Source organism: Gigantopelta aegis, chromosome 10, assembly GCF_016097555.1.
Source record: "Gigantopelta aegis isolate Gae_Host chromosome 10, Gae_host_genome, whole genome shotgun sequence".
Taxonomy (NCBI): domain Eukaryota; kingdom Metazoa; phylum Mollusca; class Gastropoda; order Neomphalida; family Peltospiridae; genus Gigantopelta; species Gigantopelta aegis.
The window spans coordinates 43,937,421-43,943,364 of NC_054708.1; positions in this window are offsets into that span (position 1 = coordinate 43,937,421).

Below are 5,944 nucleotides of genomic sequence, written 5' to 3' on the forward strand. Positions count from 1 at the left end.
CTCTCGACTTACCCCCCCCCCCCCCCCCCCTCCCCACCTGGGGGGATTGATGGCTAGCTATGGCTTGCTGCTAGAGTACCGCGTCGCGTACACCGGGTCACGGGCAACCGTGACTTTGGTATATGGGGACGCGGCTACAGCCAAGAGGAAGAGAACAAGGAAGAGGAAACGTGCGCCAGGGGCGGCTCAGGCGGGGACAAAGCTGGCGGCTCAACCGCCAGCGGCGGTCCCGTCTGCCTCGCCGCCCCCACCACGACCAATCCGGACGGAGCGACAGGAGGCGACTCGCCAACCAGCCGCACCGACTGTGCAGATGCGGGAAGTGGAGTAGCCAACCAGTGCATCGCGACCAGCGTCACCTGTTCCCGCTCGTCGTTCGTCTGCGTCGAGACCCTCACCCACGGGGGACTCCGCGACGGCGACTCTGGATGTTGGGGCTGTCAAGAGGAAGGCCGTGACCCCGCCGGGGGACCAACCAGCCAAGACGCGGCCTTCTACTTCCTCTTCGGGTGACTGGAGAGTGGCAGCGCGGTAGATCAAAGGCCAGTACTCTAAGTACTTGGTGGGAGACGTCACGGACCCCGACAGACTGCCAGGCGGGGTCTATGAGGAAAAGTTCAAGACGTTTCCCGATGGCCACCAGGTCGCCATCCACACGGTCAAACTACGGGGAGTGGAAGCTATTGTAGTGACGTCGCGCCGGGATGATCTTTACCGACAGGGATTCCTCAGCCATGACATGGATAACAACACCATCCACAGAATAATGAAGATCGTCACCGGCGCCCAGTAGGCCCCTACCCACAGATGGTCCACTGCCTTAGCACCCACAGCTACAGGAGACTGGTGCCTCACTTTGAGGAGAGGAACATCATCACCTCCCCGTAGATGCTGTGCACCCAAACGGCCTTAACGAGGCCACTCGCGTGGACATATCGATCGGACTTTAAACTTTTAGATCTGCGTTCAAAATTTTATGTCGAAATTACTTTCTTTTTTTTCTTTTTTTATTATTATTATTAAATAGTCCGATCCTCTCTTCTTTCTCGTATTTAATTTTGGACTGTCCTTCTAAAATGCTCCAAATTATATAAATATTCGACCGAGCAGTCAAATCTTTTTTATTTTTGGCTTGTAACCTTTTTATTTTTTTTATTTTATCTATTAATTTCTTTACTAATTGCTATTTTCAAATTTCTGCCCAGTTTCAAACACCACCCCCCCCCCCCCCCCCACCCCCTTCCATCCCGAGTCAGGCCACCGATCTTATCGGAGGTCGGAATCGGGATGGGCGTGTTCGAAACCCTAGTGGTATATGGGCACGTTAAACTAGTTATCATCATCATCAACTGAGTGAAACATGAGTCTGTGACTTTGAAATGGTGAAATACCCTCTAAAAATAGACTAAAACTCGACTCCATAAATGACCTCTCAGACGCACGTGCGTGCGTTTTTAAAAATATGAGAAATGCATTTTGTGATATTAAAAACACCAGGATGACCAAAAATACTTCGAATGTACGGAAACTGATAATCTAAACCATAAAATCTAAGTATAGTATGATTTGAGTTATCAAAAACGGCTAAAATAGTAAAACAAAATATATGCCTTAGTGTTTAAAAACTAGGGTATGTCCCTTTAATGTATAAGGAGATAAAACGGGATTTCCCATACATAAATTATCTTTCTTATTACACTTATTTAAAAACGCTTAAAGTTTGTTTTGTTTAACGACACCTCTAGAACACATTGATTACTAATCACTGGACATCGGATGTCAGACATTTGGTAATTTAGAGGAAACCCACATAATTGGTCATTACCAGCATGGACTATTAATATGCACTGGTTCTGCAGTTACACTCCACACGTCATCAGAGGAAAGCTGCGACATTTTCAGCAATGGATTTTTTAATAAATTATATGAACTTTCTTAGCAGATAACACGGTCTTTATTTATATCAGTCGTGGAACACTGGTTTGAACAAGGAAACAATCTTAGACATTCTGATCTGACAACCCGAGCATCTCGATTGGTATGGAAAAAAAAATAATAATAATAATAATAATATCAACAACAACAACAACAATAATAATAACACATTTTGTTAACTCATTATGGAATATTCAAGTAATATAATCATCTCCTGTCATCCTCATTATCTTAATATAAAAAATACTTTCCAATTTCTCCCGCGATTTCAATCTGTTTCGACCCCATCTGCCAGTTTCCTTCGACTCTGTGTTCTAAGCTGTCCACACCATCACCTACCTCTCTCAACTTCCTCCACGGGTGCAGTCTGTGTACTTCCCTGCACCCACCTGGCATCCTCGTCTTCTACGGCTAATAAAGTTGGTCTGACTCACGGCACTAACGACCGCCGGTAAAAGTGGAGTATTGTCGGTGGTTACAAGTGCCTCTTAACAATGCCAGAAGTAACTACTGAACACTCTCCGAAGTGGTCAGACAAAGCCCACAGCTTAAGGTTGATGGGGATATGGCAGGTGTGTGGCACGGATAGCCACAAGATACAAACACCTGTCGCGATTTGAGATACAAGGACTGGGATGTGGATACGGACAGCGAAAGAAGTTGAAAAATAAGACGAGCTGCTGCCAGATCGGGATGAAATGAGAGAAAGAAGAGAAAATAAAGGTGGCAGCGGGATAAATATATATATATATATATATATATATATATATATATATATATATATATATATATATATATATATAAATGATGCTAAACCTATGTGTTGTAGCTCTCTTGACAGGTGTTCTAGAGCATTTAATATGATAGGAAAGGTTTTCAACTGAATTCTATAAATAACATTTTATCATACACTCGAATTGCCTGTTAATTAATCCCTAAACGTATTACAATAATATTTACGATAACATTGTTTGAAGAGAGTGTTAAAATGCAATTTTATTAGACAAATTAAAAAAAAAAGATTATTTATTGACATATTCTTTATATACTTTCAGGAACTACAATGGTCAACATTATAGTAACAGTCGTTGTACTTTTCACGGTTATCAACGTGTCGTCATGCTGGGTGATACGTCACACGTACCAAGTCGAGAGCGTACCGGGACCTCATTTACCTCCCCACCGACCTATTGCCGGCGGACGCAAAGTGTTCATTCCTCGAAGAAAATACAATTCTCATGGCGTTGTCGGAGCACAAAAAGCGCCGTACACTAGTTTCGGAACAATGCTCAACGTGCCAAATACAGCTCTAGCAACAATATCCGGGGCCTCACGGGCATCGGGGATCAGTAAACTAATTCCGAAGGCAGCGCCTTCTGGTGGGCGACTGTCGTCTTCAGGAAGAAGATCCAAAGCAATTGCACCTAGGATAACATTAAGGAAGAAAACAGTGATCCCGATGAGAAGATCGCTTTATACTAAAGAACAGATTGCAAACATGAATGCAGAAGCCATGGACCTTGATATTTACGAAAAGCCTCAAACGGCCACCATCACCAAAGGTCATATTGGTCGATACCCAATCTTTTTCTATAGAAATTAGTCAAAACCAAATGGTGTTTATATTGTTCATTTTATAGCAACTGGTTGCAATTGTCATATAAAGATATCCAATAAACAAGGAGAAAGAACTTGAGCGATGAACAGTCTTGATAGTTTACCAGTTAGGTTATATAGTATTTCATATTTTTTTGGTGTTATTTTTTGGTATCCAGATGTGGTTATATGTAATTATTTGAAACTCAGTTACCAGAGCCTGCTGCAGAACGTACCATGTCTGACAAATATCTGTGCTTCAGAATATGCCAGATACGTAAATATCAATCTGTATTTTATCTCTATATGTAAACTGAAAGGGTTCGTTTTTATAATTTTATTACCAATATTCCATTCAGTAAAACAAAATACAAACATATACGGCTATTAAATAAAAAAGGTTCCTGACCAGCCGTCCACCCGGCTTTTGCAGACTGGTTCTACTGTAATTATGTTCTACTGTAATTATGTTCTACTGTAATTATGTTCTATTGTAATTCTTTCTTATTTCCTTTAGATCTTTCAAGTTATAAATATTTAAACATTAATAAGCTTTACATTTTAAATTACTTACGAAATAAACTTTGGAATAACTGTGTATTATTTTTGTCTTACTTCCACGTGCGCTATACTACTGAAGAACTTTCGTCTTTTGATTTATGTGGCACAGTGTGTTAAAAGTTATATATACATATAGATATATATATATATAGAGAGAGAGAGAGAGAGAGAGAGAGAGAGAGAGAGAGAGAGAGAGAGAGAGAGAGAGAGAGAGAGAGAGAGAGAGACAGAGAGAGAGAGAGAGAGAGAGAGAGCTCATTGGACATGTTTGTATCGCACTTTTTAAAACCAAGATCAGTCTGTACGAAAGACAAGTTTATATATTTCACTTGAGTTCTAACAAGGTAATAAATGCAAGAACAACTGGATGTTGTCAGTAATCTAGTTGTTATCAAGTGTTGAATGGTCGGACACTTTCATTCCCTACAAACATTATGCTGAAACAACAAACAACCGCATGTTAGGCAGTTGTGATATGTGGTCTCAAAATGAACTTTAGGGGCAGCTTCGTAGGAATGACCTCTGAAGTGGGGGGAGGAGGCACAATATCTAGTGCATGGATAACAGTCTCTAGTGGAGGCACACAAGCCACATTTTTTATATTTAAATAGAATATTACAAAACATGCATCCTCACGTTGGGGGGGGGGGGGGGATAATTATTTCAAATTGTGAGAGACGATTTATATCACATGGCTGTCTTTTCAACTGCGGTGTAATAAAGAGATGTCGTTGTCGAAATGGCTTTTAGAAGTTATTTTGGGTTGAATAATATGCAGTACAGTATTACAAACGTGGAACCTATGAGTTAGCAATAGTCAGGATAGGTGAAGGAAGGAAAGAAGGTAATGTTTTATTTACAGTTATATGTGCATCACAAACAGGACAGCTAATGGTAAAGGAAGGAAATGTTTTATTTACAGTTATATGTGCATCACAAACAGGACAGCTAATGGTAAAGGAAGGAAATGTTTTATTTACAGTTATATGTGCATCACAAACAGGACAGTTAATGGTAAAGGAAGGAAATGTTTTATTTACAGTTATATGTGCATCACAAATAGGACAGCTAATGGTAAAGGAAGGAAATGTTTTATTTACAGTTACATGTGCATCACAAACAGGACAGCTAATGGTAAAGGAAGGAAATGTTTTATTTACAGTTATATGTGCATCACAAACAGGACAGCTAATGGTAAAGGAAGGAAATGTTTTATTTACAGTTATATGTGCATCACAAACAGGACAGCTAATGGTAAAGGAAGGAAGTGTTTTATTTAACGACGCACTCAACGCATTTTATTTACGGTTATATGGTGTCGGACATATGGTTAAGGACCACACAGATATTGAGAGAGGAAACCCGCTGTCGCCACTTCATGCGCTACTCTTTTCGATTAGCAGCAAGGGGTCTTTTATATGCACCATTCCACTCACAGGATAAAACATACCACGGCCTTTGATATACCAGTCGTGGTGCACTGGTTGGAACGAGAAATAAGGATAGGTGAATGCTCTTTCCACATGCACGTATTCAACTGAGGATTGATTTGCGTCAGAGCATAGACGTCAGAAACAAGATGAAGCAGGGGATTGTCGTCCCACAAATCTGAAGATGTTACACTAATTCTGGGTGCAAACTGATACTGGGATGCGATCCCAGTACATACCAGCCTCATGCCTGATGGTTTAACATCTACACCATCGAGGCTAATTGATAACACTACGTCGCCGAGGTCGGTGAATTTAAGTAAATTATTTAGTCAAGCAATTTACCATTTGATACGTACTGAAGGATAAAGCACGCATGTCAAGGGCACGCCTCTTGGAGTTGCCTAGGAAAATGTGATCAA